Source organism: Anomaloglossus baeobatrachus, chromosome 7 (assembly GCF_048569485.1).
Source record: "Anomaloglossus baeobatrachus isolate aAnoBae1 chromosome 7, aAnoBae1.hap1, whole genome shotgun sequence".
NCBI classification, from domain to species: Eukaryota; Metazoa; Chordata; class Amphibia; order Anura; family Aromobatidae; genus Anomaloglossus; species Anomaloglossus baeobatrachus.
Window position 1 is genome coordinate 277,831,016 of NC_134359.1, and position 16,396 is coordinate 277,847,411.

Here is a 16,396-nt window from a genome sequence, read left to right on the forward strand (position 1 = left end):
CACCTTGAGACGCCTCATGCACTTCCTGGGGAAGATGGTGGCAGCAATGGAGGCAGTTCCTTTCGCGCAGTTTCACCTGCGTCCTCTTCAATGGGACATCCTTCGCAAATGGGACAGGAAGCCGACGTCCCTCGACAGGAACGTCTCCCTCTCGCAGGCGACCAAAGCTTCCCTTCGGTGGTGGCTTCTTCCCACTTCATTATCGAAAGGGAAATCCTTCCTACCCCCATCCTGGGAGGTGGTCACGACGGACGCGAGTCTGTCAGGGTGGGGAGCGGTTTTTCTCCACCACAGGGCTCAGGGTACGTGGACCCAGCAAGAGTCCTCGCTTCAGATCAATGTTCTGGAAATACGGGCAGTGTATCTTGCCCTGAAAGCGTTCCAGCAGTGGCTGGAAGGCAAGCAGATCAGAATTCAGTCAGACAATTCCACAGCGGTGGCATACATCAACCACCAAGGCGGCACACGCAGTCGGCAAGCCTTCAAGGAAGTCCGGCGGATTCTACTGTGGGTGGAAGCCACGGCCTCCACCATCTCCGCAGTTCACATTCCAGGCGTGGAAAACTGGGAAGCAGATTATCTCAGTCGCCAGGGCATGGACGCAGGGGAATGGTCCCTTCACCCGGGCGTGTTTCAGGAGATCTGTTGCCGCTGGGGGGTGCCGGACGTCGATCTCATGGCATCCCGGCACAACAACAAGGTACCAGCGTTCATGGCACGGTCTCAAGATCCCAGAGCTCTGGCGGCAGACGTCTTAGTTCAGGATTGGTCGCAGTTTCAGCTCCCTTATGTGTTTCCTCCGCTGGCACTGTTGCCCAGAGTGTTACGCAAGATCAGGGCCGACTGCCGCCGCGTCATCCTCGTCGCTCCAGACTGGCCGAGGCGGTCGTGGTACCCGGATCTGTGGCATCTCACGGTCGGCCAACCGTGGGCACTACCAGACCGACCAGACTTGCTATCTCAAGGGCCGTTTTTCCATCTGAATTTTGCGGCCCTCAACCTGACTGTGTGGCCATTGAGTCCTGGATCCTAGCGTCTTCAGGGTTATCTCAAGACGTCATTGCCACTATGAGACAAGCTAGGAAACCAACGTCCGCCAAGATCTACCACAGGACGTGGAAAATTTTCCTGTCGTGGTGCTGTGATCAGGGTTTTACTCCCTGGCCTTTTGCTTTGCCCACTTTTCTGTCCTGCCTTCAATCTGGACTGGAAAAGGGTTTGTCGCTCGGCTCCCTTAAGGGACAAGTCTCGGCGCTCTCTGTGTTTTTCCAGAAGCGCCTAGCCAGACTTCCACAGGTACGCACGTTCCTGCAGGGGGTTTGTCACATCGTCCCTCCTTAAAAGCGGCCGTTAGAACCCTGGGATCTGAACAGGGTGCTGACGGTTCTTCAGAAACCACCATTCGAGCCAATGAGGGATATTTCTCTCTCACGCCTTTCGCAGAAAGTGGTTTTTCTAGTAGCAGTCACTTCACTTCGGAGAGTGTCTGAGCTAGCAGCGCTGTCATGCAAAGCCCCTTTCCTGGTGTTTCACCAGGACAAGGTGGTTCTGCGTCCGGTTCCGGAATTTCTCCCTAAGGTGGTATCCCCCTTTCATCTCAATCAGGATATCTCCTTACCTTCTTTTTGTCCTCATCCAGTTCACCAATGTGAAAAGGATTTGCACTTGTTAGATCTGGTGAGAGCACTCAGACTCTACATTTCTCGTACGGCGCCCCTGCGCCGCTCGGATGCACTCTTTGTCCTTGTCGCTGGCCAGCGTAAAGGGTCACAGGCTTCCAAATCAACCCTGGCTCGGTGGATCAAGGAGCCAATTATCGAAGCTTACCGTTCGGCTGGGCTTCCGGTTCCCTCAGGGCTGAAGGCCCATTCTACCAGAGCCGTGGGCGCGTCCTGGGCTTTGAGGCACCAGGCTACGGCTCAGCAGGTGTGTCAGGCGGCTACCTGGTCGAGCCTGCACACTTTCACGAAGCACTATCAGGTGCATACCTATGCTTCGGCGGATGCCAGCCTAGGTAGACGAGTCCTTCAGGCGGCGGTTGCCCACCTGTAGGAAGAGGCCGTTTTACGGCTCTCTTACGAGGTATTATTTTACCCACCCAGGGACTGCTTTTGGACGTCCCAATTGTCTGGGTCTCCCAATAGAGCGACAAAGAAGAAGGGAATTTTGTTTACTTACCGTAAATTCCTTTTCTTCTAGCTCTAATTGGGAGACCCAGCACCCGCCCCTGTTTTTTTGTGTACACATGTTGTTCATGTTGAATGGTTTCAGTTCTCCGATATTCCTTCGGATTGAAGTTACTTTAAACCAGTTTATAATTCTTTTTCCTCCTTCTTGCTTTTGCACCAAAACTGAGGAGCCCGTGGGAGCACGGGGGTGTATAGGCAGAAGGGGAGGGGCTTAACACTTTTGAGTGTAATACTTTGTGCGGCCTCCGGAGGCATAGCCTATACACCCAATTGTCTGGGTCTCCCAATTAGAGCTAGAAGAAAAGGAATTTACGGTAAGTAAACAAAATTCCCTTCTTCTTCTAGCTCCTATTGGGAGACCCAGACAATTGGGTGTATAGCTTCTGGCTCCGGAGGACACACAAAGTATTACACTTTAAAAGTGTAACCCCTCCCCTCTGCCTATACACCCTCCCGTGCATCACGGGCTCCTCAGTTTTGGTGCAAAAGCAGGAAGGAGAAAACTTATAAATTGGTCTAAGGTAAATTCAATCCGAAGGATGTTCGGAGAACTGAAAACCATGAACCAAAGAACAATTCAACATGAACAACATGTGTACACAAAAGAACAAACAGCCCGAAGGAAACAGGGGCGGGTGCTGGGTCTCCCAATAGGAGCTAGAAGAAAAGGAATTTACGGTAAGTAAACAAAATTCCCTTCTTCTTTGTCGCTCCATTGGGAGACCCAGACAATTGGGACGTCCAAAAGCAGTCCCTGGGTGGGTAAAAGAATACCCCGATAAAAAGAGCCGACAACGGCCCTCCTCTTACAGGTGGGCAACCGCCGTCTGAAGGACCTGCCTACCTAGACTGGCATCCGCCGAAGCATAGGTATGCACTTGATAGTGTTTCGTGAAAGTGTGCAGACTAGACCAGGTAGCTGCCTGACACACCTGCTGAGCCGTCGCCCGGTGCCGCAATGCCCAGGACGCACCCACGGCTCTGGTAGAATGGGCTTTCAGCCCTGAAGGAATCGGAAGCCCAGAAGAACGGTAGGCTTCAAAAATCGGTTCCTTGATCCACCGAGCCAAGGTTGACTTGGAAGCCTGCGACCCCTAACGCTGGCCAGCGACAAGGACAAAGAGTGCATCAGAACGGCGCAGTGGCGCCGTGCGAGACACGTAGATCCGGAGTGCTCTCACTAGATCTAACAAATGCAAATCCTTTTCACATTGGTGAATTGGATGAGGGCAAAATGAAGGTAAGGAGATATCCTGATTGAGATGAAAAGGGGACACCACCTTGGGGAGAAAGTCCGGGACCGGACGCAGAACCACCTTATCTTGGTGAAATACCAGGAAGGGGGCTTTGCATGACAGCGCTGCAAGCTCTGACACTCTTCGGAGTGACGTAACTGCCACTAGAAATGCCACCTTCTGCGAAAGACGTGATAAAGAGACATCCCGCAGCGGCTCAAAAGGTGGTTTCTGAAGAGCCGTCAGCACCCTGTTAAGGTCCCAGGGTTCCAGCGGACGCTTGTAAGGTGGGACTATGTGGCAAACTCCCTGCAGGAACGTGCGGACCTGCGGAAGCCTGGCTAGACGCTTTTGAAAAAACACGGAAAGCGCCGATACTTGTCCCTTGAGAGAGCCGAGAGACAAACCCTTGTCCATTCCGGATTGAAGGAAGGAAAGAAACGTGGGTAAGGCAAACGGCCAGGGGGTAAACCCCTTATCAGAGCACCAGGCTAAGAAGATCCTCCAAGCCCTGTGATAGATCTTGGCTGACGTTGGTTTCCTGGCCTGTCTCATAGTGGCAATGACCTCTTGAGATAACCCTGAGGACGCTAGGAGCCAGGACTCAATGGCCACACAGTCAGGTTGAGGGCCGCAGAATTCAGATGGAAAAATGGCCCTTGAGACAGCAAGTCTGGTCGGTCTGGGAGCGCCCACGGTTGACCCACCGTGAGGTGCCACAGGTCCGGGTACCACGACCTCCTCGGCCAGTCTGGAGCGACGAGGATGGCGCGGCGGCAGTCGGACCTGATCTTGCGCAACACTCTGGGCAGCAGTGCCAGAGGAGGGAATACATAAGGCAGTCGAAACTGCGACCAATCCTGAACTAAGGCGTCCGCCGCCAGAGCTCTGTGATCCTGAGACCGTGCCATGAATGCCGGGACTTTGTTGTTGTGCCGAGACGCCATTAGATCGACGTCCGGCGTTCCCCAGAGGCAACAGATGTCTTGAAACACGTCCGGGTGAAGAGACCATTCCCCTGCGTCCATGCCCTGGCGACTGAGAAAGTCTGCTTCCCAGTTTTCTACGCCCGGGATGTGAACCGCGGAGATGGTGGAGGCTGTGGCCTCCGCCCACAGCAGAATCCGCCGAACTTCTTGGAAGGCTTGACGACTGCGAGTGCCGCCCTGGTGGTTGATGTACGCGACCGCCGTGGCGTTGTCCGACTGTATGCGGATCTGCCTGCCCTCCAGCCACCGATGGAACGCTTTTAGGGCTAGATACACTGCCCTTATCTCCAGAACATTGATCTGAAGGGAGGACTCCGTCGGAGTCCAGGTTCCCTGAGCCTTGTGGTGGAGAAAAACCGCTCCCCACCCTGACAGACTCGCGTCCGTCGTGACCACAGCCCAGGATGGGGGCAGGAAAGATTTTCCCTTCGACAGAGAAGTGGGAAGAAGCCACCACTGAAGAGAGGTCTTGGCTGCCAGAGAAAGAGAGACGTTCTTGTCTAAGGACGTCGACCTCTTGTCCCATTAGCGGAGAATGTCCCATTGGAGTGGACGCAGATGAAACTGCGCAAAGGGAACTGCCTCCATTGCTGCCACCATCTTCCCCAGGAAGTGCATGAGGCGCCTCAAGGGGTGTGACTGGGCCCGAAGGAGAGATTGCACCCCTGTTTGCAGCGAACGCTGTTTGTCCAGCGGTAGCTTGACTATCGCTGAGAGAGTATGAAACTCCATCCCGAGGTAAGTCAGTGATTGGGTCGGAGTCAATTTTGACTTTGGGAAATTGATGATCCACCCGAACCTCTGGAGAGTCTCCAGAGCCACGGTCAGACTGTGTTGACATGCCACCCGGGAGGGTGCCTTGACTAGGAGATCGTCTAAGTACGGGATCACCGAGTGGCCCTGAGAGTGTAGGACTGCCACAACGGATGCCATGACCTTGGTGAAGACCCGTGGGGCTGTCGCCAGGCCGAAAGGCAGTGCCACAAACTGAAGGTGTTCGTCCCCGATGGCGAAACGCAGGAAGCGTTGATGCTCTGGAGCGATCGGCACATGGAGATAGGCATCCCTGATGTCGATTGATGCTAGGAAGTCTCCTTGGGACATCGAAGCGATGACAGAGCGGAGGGATTCCATGCGAAACCGCCTGGTTCTCACATGTCTGTTGAGCAATTTGAGGTCCAAAACGGGACGGAATGAACCGTCCTTTTTTGGTACCACGAACAGGTTGGAGTAAAAACCGCGACCCCGTTCCTGAAGGGGAACGGGGATCACAACTCCTTCTGTCTTCAGAGTGTCCACCGCCTGAAAAAGTGCCACGGTTCGCTCGGGGGGCGGAGATGTTCTGAAAAAACGAGTCGGAGGACGACAGCTGAACTCTATCTTGTAACCGTGAGACAGAATGTCTCTCACCCATCGGTCTTGGACATGTGGCCACCAGGCGTCGCAAAAGCGGGAGAGCCTGCCACCGACCGAGGATGCGGTTTGGGGAGGCCGAAAGTCATGAGGAGGCCGCCTTGGAGACGGTGCCTCCGGCGGTCTTTGGAGGACGTGACTTAGACCGCCATGCAGAAGAGTTTCTCTGGCTCTTCTTTGGCCTGTTGGACGAGGAGGATTGGGATCTGGCTGAGGGCCGAAAGGACCGAAACCTCGCTTGAATTTTTTCGTTGCTGAGGTCTCTTTGGTTTGGGCTGGGGTAAGGACGAGTCCTTTCCCTTGGATTGCTTAATAATTTCATCCAATGTTCGCCAAACAATCGGTCGCCAGAAAAAGGCAAACCGGTCAAGAACTTCTTGGAAGCAGAGTCTGCCTTCCATTCGCGTAGCCACATGGCCCTGCGGACTGCCACCGAATTGGCGGATGCTACCGCTGTACGGCTAGCCGAGTCCAGGACAGCATTCATGGCGTAGGATGAAAAAACCGACGCCTGAGAAGTCAAAGACGCTACTTGCGGAGCCGAGGTACGGGTGACCGCAATAATCTCAGACAGACAAGCTGAGATAGCCTGGAGTGCCCACACTGCTGCAAAGGCTGGGGCAAAGGACGCGCCTATGGCTTCATAGATGGATTTCATTAGGAGCTCTATCTGCCTGTCCGTGGCATCCTTGAGCGTTGAACCGTCAGCCTGCTACCCACTACGGATCTAGCCGCCAGTCTAGAGACTGGAGGATCCACCTTGGGACATTGAGCCCAACCCTTAACTACGTCAGAGGGGAAGGGGTAACGTGTGTCATTAAGGCGTTTAGTAAAGCGCTTGTCCGGGAAAGCCCTGTGCTTCTGGACAGCATCTCTGAAGTTCGAGTGATCAAAGAAAACACTCCGAGTACGTTTGGGAAACCTAAACTGGTGCTTCTCCTGCTGTGAAGCCGACTCCTCTATAGGTAGAGTTGGGGGAGAAAGATCTAGCACCTGATTGATGGACGCTATAAGGTCATTTACTATGGCGTCCCCTTCAGGTGTATCAAGATTGAGAGCAACGTCAGGGTCAGAGTCCTGGGCTGCGACCTCCGCCTCATCCTCTAGAGAGTCCTCAAGCTGAGACCCCGAACAGTGTGATGAAGTCGGGGAAGATTCTAATCGAGCCCGCTTAGCCGGTCTGGGACAGCGGTCCGTGCCGGAGTCCTCCACGTAATAACTAGAGGCCGCCCCAGGCGCACGCTTCGTCGCAGACCGAGAGGGGCCTGGGGGCGATCCCGCAGTGCCCGGGGCCTGTGTAAGGGCCGGTCTGGACTGCAAGGCTTCTAGTATCTTAGCAGACCATTTGTCCATAGACTGAGCCATGGATTGTGACAGTGACTCAGAGAGTTTCTCAGCTAAAACTGCAAACTCTGTCCCTGTCACCTGGACAGGGGAAACCGGCGGTTCTACCTGGGCCGAGGGTCCCACCAGTGCCCCAGGCTCCGGCTGAGCGAGTGCCACAGGGCCCGAGCATTGCTCACAGTGAGGTAGGTGGAACCTGCAGGTAGCATAGCCGCACAAGAGGTACAGGTTGCAAAATAACCCTGTGTCTTGGCACCCTTGCTCCTTGTGAACGACATGCTGTAGTCTGCCAGGAGAGTGATCACTGAGGGATATATAGCCACAAGCTAACAGTACAGCCGAACCGAGAAAATGTATACAATATAATATATATATATATATATATATACAGTTCGGCACTCTATGGGGCCCAGCACCGGGTGACCGGGTGTGGCTTACCGACCGCTCAAGCGGTGTGTGGCCACCAGATTCCCTGCCTCGGGTCTCCCAGAGATGCAGCCAGAAGTTCTCCACCGGCAGAATGTGCTTAAAACATGGCTGTCGGCGTTCACAGGGGTGGAGGGAGCCGTGGGCGTAACTACAAAAGTGCGGGAATCTGGCCCCAGAGTGATTAGTGAGGGGGGCGGAGGACAGCTACGTGTGCTCCAGCCCTCACTGTCGGCGTCAGACCGACCGTCCCGCCCTTCCCCCTGACTGGCAGGCCCGGGGGCGGGAGTTTAATGCACTAGGCCGCAAAAGCCGGGGACTAAAGTTAAAACCGCGGCGGCAAGCAGGTGCGGTCGGCGCGGTAGTCCCGGTCTCATACCAACACCGCAGTCGCTGCAGTGTCTGAGGCCAGGGTGCTCCATGCACCGTCCCCAAGGGGACACAGAGTACCTGTAGATGCAGGGCCCTGTCCCTGATGATACTCAGTCTCCTGTCCGTCAGATTCCCCCAGGGGCTGCGGAGGGAGCCCGGTCCCAGTGAATGGTGACCGGTTAGGATCCCACTTCTCCCAGAGCCCCTAAGGGATGGGGAAGGAAAAACGGCATGTGGCTCCAGCCTTTGTACCCGCAATGGGTACCTCAACCTTAACAACACCGCCGACTTAGTGGGGTGAGAAGGGAGCATGCCGGGGGCCCTGTTAGAGGCCCTCTTTTCTTCCATCCGATATAATCAGCAGCTGCTGCTGACTAAAATGGGAGCATGAGTGCATGTGTGCCTCCTTCAACACAAAGCATAAAACTGAGGAGCCCGTGATGCACGGGAGGGTGTATAGGCAGAGGGGAGGGGTTACACTTTTTAAAGTGTAATACTTTGTGTGGCCTCCGGAGGCAGAAGCTATACAACCCCAATTGTCTGGGTCTCCTAATGGAGCGACAAAGAAATATATATTTTATATTATATATATCTAATATATAAAGCTGAATGTGTGTGTGTGTGTGTGTGTGTGTGTGTGTGTGTGTGTGTGTGTGTGTGTGTATGTCCGGGATTGGCATCCGCACCGTTGCAGCTACAGCCACAACATTTTGCACACTCACACTTCTGGACCCCGAGAGCATCATAGGCTATGTTTTGAGGGGAAATTTTAACCTCGTGCTTTACAGTTATTCACCAAAAAACCTGCCTCCATTAAAGCGAATGGAGCTCGGAGCCACAGTGCAGCCAGAACTTCAAAAGAATGCGCAGCCACGCCCTTATATGGAATGTTGGCGTGTCACAATGTAGCCAGGGAAAGAGACAGACACAGAAAGGGTAAGAGACAGACACAAAGAGATAGACACAGACAAAGATACAGACTGAGAGGGAAAGTGACAGACAGGGAAAGTGACAGAGATAGCTAGACAGGGAATGTGACAGAGCTAGATAGACAGGGAAAGGGACAGAGATAGACAGACTGGGAAAGAGATTGAGACAGATGGAGAAAGAGACAGACAGACAAAGATAGGGCGGCTTTGCACGTTGCAACATCGCACATGCGATGTCGGTGGGGTCAAATCGAAAGTGACGCACTTCCGGCGTCACTTTCGAGATCGTAGTGTGTAAATGCTAGATGATACGATTAACGAGCGCAAAAGCGTCGTTATCGTATCATCGTTGCAGGCTCCGACTTTTTCATAATTATGCTGCAGCGACAGGTACGATGTAGTTCCTTGCTCCTGTGGCTGCACACATCGCTGTGTATAACGCCGCAGGAGCGAGGAACATCTCCTTACCTGCCGCCGGCGGCTATGCGGAAGGAAGGAGGTGGGCGGGATGTTTACATCCTGCTCATCTCCGCCCCTCAGCCGCTATTGGCCGCCTGACGTGTGATGTCGCTATGACGCCGCACGACCCGCCCCTTTAGGAAGGAGGCGGGTAGCCGGCCAGAGCGACGGTCGCAGGGCAGGGGAGTGCATGTGAAGCTGGCGTAGCGATAATTTTCGCTACGCCAGCTATCACAAGATATCGTACCTGCGACGGGGGCGGGGACTATTGCGTGCGACATCGCAGCATCGGCTTGCGATGTTGCAATGTGCAAAGCCCGCCATAGAGAGAGAGACAGAGAGATATATACAGAGGGGGAGACAGACAGAGAATGGGAGAGAAACAGAGAGACAGTTACTATCCCGGGCAGCGCTGGGTGCTATGTTGTGAGGCGAAATTTTAACCCCGCGCGTTCCAATTTACCAATCAAATTTGCCCCTATCTACATAAGGGGGAAAAAGTGAAACTAAAAGTGTTGGGGGCAAATTGACAGCTGCCAGATGTGAACAAGGGGGACTTAAAGAATGAGAGCGATGGCGCCAAAGAGTATATACCGTACAGTTACTAAGGTGGGGCCCCGACAAGGGATACTCACCACACTCGGGGATATGAACACACACACAAAATGCGCCACACACTACCACGTGCTTGAACACATATACCACCCTCAGCACACATCTCACCACACATACACCAACCTCACCACATAATCGCCCTAAACACACACAAGTCTGGGATTATCCTTCACAAATAAAAATCTGATTAATAAGCAGCCAAACTACAAAAACAACAAATGTACCACATAGGAAATACGCAGCTGTCAGTCACATGACCTGTCTATATGTGTATGTGTGAGCTCATATATACTGTCAGGGGGAGGGCTTTCTGTTGCCTGGAGATTTATCAGGCTGCCAATAGCAACCAATCACAGCTCAACTTCTTTTTTGCTACAGTTAATTAATCTGAGCTCTGATTGGTTAATATAGGCAACAATTTAATAATTACATTTCTATCTATTTGTTTTGTGGTTTTTGTGGGCAGAATAAAGCGAATTTTGTTACTTACCGTAAATTCTTTTTCTTATAGTTCCGTATTGGGAGACCCAGACATTGGGTGTATAGCTTCTGCCTCCGGAGGACACACAAAGTACTACACTAAAAAGTGTAGCTCCTCCCTCTGAGCATATACACCCCCTGGATAACGAGATCTAGCCAGTTTAGTGCAAAAGCTGAAGGAGAATAGCCACCCACAGGTAAAGACAGAGCAAGAACCGGAACAACCGGAGCCTCTGTCTACAACAACAGCCGGTGATAACACGCGGAACAAGAAACTGCCAACAGGCAACAGGGAGGGAGCTGGGTCTCCCAATACGGAACTATAAGAAAAAGACTTTACGGTAAGTAAACAAAATTCTCTTTTTCTTTATCGTTCCTTTGGGAGACCCAGACATTGGGACGTCTCAAAGCAGTCCATGGGTGGGAATAAACAGAAAACTGAGAAGTAGGCGGAGCCTAACTTCACAAATGGGCGACAGCCGCCTGAAGGATGCGTCTGCCCAAGCTTGCATCTGCCGAAGCATGAGCATGCACTTGGTAGTGCCTTGAAAAAAGTATGCAGGCTAGCCAAGTGGCAGCCTGACAGACCTGCTGAGCCGTAGCCTGGTGCCTGAAAGTCCAAGAGGCACCGACAGCTCTGGTCGAGTGTGCCTTGATCCCCGGCGGGGGAGGCACCTGAGTACACTGGTAGGCATCGGATATGGCCGACCTACACATAGATCCGGAGCGCCCGCACTAGATCCAGAGTATGCAACGCTTTTTCAAAGCGATGAACAGGTGCTGGACAAAAAGAAGGCAGGGAAATGACCTGGTTAAGGTGGAAAGGAGAAACCACCTTAGGGAGAAAATCCGGAGTCGGACGGAGAACCACCTTGTCTTGATGAAAAACCAAAAAAGGTGACTCCGAAGAGAGCGCAGCCAAATCAGAGACTCTCCTGATGGAAGTTATGGCCACTAGAAAGACCACTTTCTGTGAAAGACGAGACAAAGAAACCTCCCTAAGAGGCTCAAAGGGGGGTTTCTACAAGGCCGTGAGGACCAGATTGAGGTCCCAGGGATCCAAGGGCCGCCGGTAAGGCGGAATGATGTGAGACGCGCCCTGCATGAAGGTGCGCACCTGAGCCAGCCGGGCGATACGCCGCTGGTACAGCACTGACAGAGCCGAGACTTGTCCCTTGAGAGAGTTGAAGGACAGTCCCAGCTGCAGACCGGACTGTAGAAAGGACAGAAGGGTCGGCAAGGAAAAAATCCAAGGAGCATGGTCGGAAGAGCGACACCAGGACAGGAAAATTCTCCAGGTCCTGTGATAGATTTTGGCCGAGGAAGACTTCCGAGCCCGAGTCATAGTGGAGATGACCTCAGGAGGAATACCAGAGACCGTCAAGATCCAGGACTCAAGAGCCACGCCGTCAATCTGAGAGCCGCAGAATTCTGGCGGAAAAACGGACCTTGTGAGAGAAGGTCTGGACGGTCCGGAAGATGCCACGGCCCCTCTACGGACAGATGGAGCAGGTCTGGGTACCAAGCTCGCCTGGGCCAGTCCGGTGCAATGAGGATGACCCGACGGCCCTCCATTCTGATCTTGCGCAGATCTCTGGGCAAGAGAGCTAGAGGGGGAAACACGTAGGACAGACGAAACTGGGACCAATCTTGAAACAGAGCGTCCGCTGCAAGGGCCTGAGGATCGTGGGAGCGAGCCACGTAAACCGGAACCTTGTTGGTGTGCCGGGATGCCATTAGATCCACTTCCGGAGTGCCCCACTTGCGGCAGATTGACTGAAACACTGCCGATGCAGGGCCCACTCGCCGCTGTCCACGGTTTGACGGCTGAGATAATCTGCTTCCCAGTTTTCCACGCCTGGGATGTGGACTGCGGATATGGTGGACTTGGAGTCCTCCGTCCATTGAAGGATGCGTTGAACCTCCAACATTGCCAGGCGGCTGCGTGTCCCGCCTTGGTGATTGATGTAGGCAACCGCTGTCGCGTTGTCTAACTGGACTCGGATGTGCTTGCCCGCCAAAAAGTGGTGAAAGGCTAGGAGAGCCAGAAGCACAGCTCTGGTTTCCAGCACATTGATCGAGAGGGCTGACTCGGACGGAGTCCAAGTGCCCTGTGCTCGGTGGTGGAGACATACCGCTCCCCAGCCGGATAGACTGGCATCCGTGGTGAGGATCACCCAGGGCGGGGCCAGGAAGGAGCGTCCCTGAGACAGAGAGAGGTGCCGAAGCCACCACTGAAGGGAGCCCCTGGTCTGTGGCGACAGAGCCACTAGCCTGTGCAAGGAGGAAGTCCGCTTGTCCCAACAGCGGAGAATGTCCAGCTGCAGAGGACGCAGATGGAACTGGGCAAAAGGAACAGCCTCCATTGACGCCACCATCTGACCCAGCACCTGCATCAGGTGCCTGATGGAATGACGGCGGGGCCTCGGCAGAGAGCGCACCGCCAGATGGAGGGACTGCTGTTTGATTAAGGGCAGCTTCACAAGTGCCGGCAGAGTCTCGAACTGCATCCCTAGGTACGTGAGCCTCTGGGTCGGAGTCAGAGTGGATTTGGGCAGATTGACAAGCCAACCGAATTGGGTTAGAGTGGCGAGAGTGAGCGAGACACTCCGCTGACAGACTGCGCTGGATGAAGCCTTGACTAGAAGGTCGTCCAGGTAAGGAATCACTGCCAACCCCTGGAGGTGCAGAACCGCAACCACTGCTGCCATGACCTTGGTGAATACTCGAGGTGCCGAGGCTAACCGGAAGGGAAGAGCCACGAATTGGAAATGTTCCTCTCAGATTGCAAAACGTAGCCAACGCTGGTGTGAAACTGCAATTGGCACATGCAGATAGGCATCTCTGATGTCGATGGATGCCAGGAAATCTCCTTGGGTCATTGAGGCAATGACTGATCGCAGAGACTCCATGCGAAAAATGCCACACCTGAACATACTTGTTGAGAAGTTTGAGATCCAGGATGGGCCGGAAGGAACCGTCCTTTTTGGGGACTAGGAAGAGATTTGAGTAGAAACCTCTGAACCGTTCCCGGACGGGAACCGGAACAATTACTCCGTTGGCCTGCAAGGATGCCACGGCCTGAGAGAAGGCGGCGGCCTTGGAGCAGGGGGGAGTTGACAGAAAAAATCTCTTTGGCGGGCTGGAAGAGAATTCTATCCTGTAGCCGTGGGAGATGATATCCCGCACCCACTGATCGGAGACGTGTTGAAACCACACGTCGCCAAGGTGGGAGAGCCTGCCACCGACCAAGGACGTTGCTGGCGCGGCCAGATAGTCAAGAGGAGGCTGCCTTAGTGGCAGCAGCTCCTGCGGTCCTCTGTGGACGCGCCCTTGTGCGCCAGACGAGGCCGAGGGCTTAGAGGATGACCAGTTGGAGGAACGAAAGGAACGAAACCTCGACTGGTTCCTACCCTGGGCAGGTTTCCTGGTTTTAGTTTGTGGCATGGAAGTACTCTTCCCGCCAGTAGCTTCCTTAATAATTTCATCCAGTTGTTCACCGAATAGCCTGGATCCAGCAAAAGGGAGCCCAGCAAGGTACTTCTTTGAAGAAGCATCTGCCTTCCACTCTCGAAGCCACAAGATTCTGCGGATATCGAGGGAATTAGCTGAAGCCACCGCAGTGCGGAGCCTCCAGAATGGCAGACATGGCATAGGATGAAGAAGCTGAAGCCTGGGAAGTTAAGGCAACCATTTCGGGCATAGATTCCCTGGTGAGGGAATGCATCTCCTCCAGAGAAACAGAGATGGCCTTGAGAGCCCACACTGCTGCAAAAGATGGGGAGAACGAGGCCCCTGCCGCCTCATATACAGATTTGGCCAGAAGGTCAACCTGGCGGTCAGTGGAATCCTTAAGAGAGGTGCCATCAGCCACTGATACAACGGTCCGGGCTGAGAGTCTAGACACCGGGGGGTCTACCCTTGGTGAATGAGCCCACTCCTTGACCACCTCAGGTGGAAAGGGAAAACGGTCATCAGAACCACGCTTTGGGAAGCGTTTGTCAGGACAGGCCCTAGGCTTGGTCACAGCGGCCTGAAAACTGGAGTGGTTTAAGAACACACTCCTTGTCCTCTTATGCAAGGTAAACTGGTGCTTTTCTGCCAGAGAGGGTTGTTCCTCTGATACTGGCGGATTGAGGTCCAGTACAGTATTAATGGACGCAATCAAATCACTAACATCTGCGTCACTTTCGGACAGATCAATGGTAGCGTCCGAGCCCCCAGTAAATGCATCCTCCTCGTTCTGCGAGTCAGCTCGTGAATCAGAGCCGCGGGACGAGGCAGGAGAGGGAACCCTGCGTCTCCTTTTAGGAGGACGGGGTCTGGGACGAGATGAAGAATCCTCTGTGAGCTCTGCTGAGAGAGCCCTAGCAGCAGAGGCGCCCTGAGAAGGGGGCTGATGCATGTTCAGCAAAGTCCGGGACAGCTGTCCCATGGAGTCGGCAAAAGACTGGGAGATTGACCTAGAGAAGGATTTTACCCAAGCCGGGGGTTCAGCCACCGGAGCCGGAGCAGCTGGAGGGACCACTGTGAGTGCGATTCCAGGCTGAGGCATTGTCAGGTTAGAGCAGGCATCACATTGTGGATATGTGCTCGGTTCAGGCAGTATGAGCTTACATGAAGTGCATATTGAGTACAGCCTTGCAGCCATGCTCCTCGTGTGAGACATGCTGCTGAAGTGGGGGCTCTGAGCCAGAATGACCCCCAGAGAGTATATAATAAGGTCCACAACCGGAGGTTGTGGCTTACCAGACCGTTTGTGTGCCCTCCAGATCCAACAGCCCGGACCCCCAAGCAGCTTAGCAGGGATGCTGCAGCCAGCGCTGATCCAGAGAAAAAACGCTGAGAAAATGGCGCCGGAGCGAGGAGAGGGGGCGGGGTCTGCTCTGAGAGCGGGATCTGGAGGGCCAAGGAGATTTACAGGGGAGGGGACATTTACTCAGAGAGGAGTGTCCCTCCCCTGTATCGAACGGCCGCTGGGCGGAGCCACACTGTCCCTCTGCATGATTGACATGCGAGGGCAGTGAAATCGAAAGTAGGCGTCCGGCGAAGCCGGGGCCTAAATTTAAGTGATGCGGCCGGCGCGCAGGCACCATCGGCGCGGTTCTCAGGCGACAGCCAGAGAACCGGCCGGAAATGTCACAAAAGTTACAGAGCACACTCTCCCACCATAATAAAGTACCGGGACCCCCTGAATATAAACGTCTCACGTACTTAGCTTGCTGAGACGCAGAGTTCCAAGTCCCTGGGGATGAGTGCTCCGTCCGGCAGGATCCTGAAGGGCTGCGGATGGAGACCGGTCTCCTGCAAAGCAAGGAGAACCGTGCTGGCTCCCACTTCAAGCCAGAGCCCGAGGGCTGGTGAAGAAGCGCGGCATGTAAGGCTCCAGCCTTGTAAATCAACCTTAACAGCACCGCCGACACAGTGGGGTGAGAAGGGACATGCCAGGGGTCCAGACTTGGACCCGCTTTTCTTCAAAAACTTTTCAAAAATGAAAAATCAGATGAGAATGCATGTGTGGATGTATGCCTTCTGAACACAACGCAATGAACTGGCTAGATCTTGTTATCCAGGGGGTGTATAAGCTCAGAGGGAGGAGCTACACTTTTTAGTGTAGTACTTTGTGTGTCCTCCGGAGGCAGAAGCTATACACCCCATGTCTGGGTCTCCCATAGGAACGATAAAGAAACATTTTTGTTAATACATTCTATTTTGTTAACAGCAGTTATTAACCCGGGCGAAGCCGGGTAGTACAGCTAGTATAATATTTTATATATATATATATATATATATATATATATATATATATATATATATATATATATATATATATATATATATATATATATATATTAGTCTGGGAAGAGTGAAAGGTGGAATTTGATTGGTTGCTAAGGGCAGCTGAGTCAGTTTCACTTTCCACCATGTTTGATAACCCTATTACA

General features: G+C 53.5%; 1 protein-coding gene across 5 annotated transcripts in view; it reads right to left on the reverse strand.

Annotated features, from left to right (window-relative positions):
- The window catches only part of LOC142245479 (dynein axonemal assembly factor 8-like), a 145,957-nt gene that overhangs the window by 87,984 nt on the left and 41,577 nt on the right, over positions 1-16,396 (reverse strand). The window lies entirely within an intron of this gene.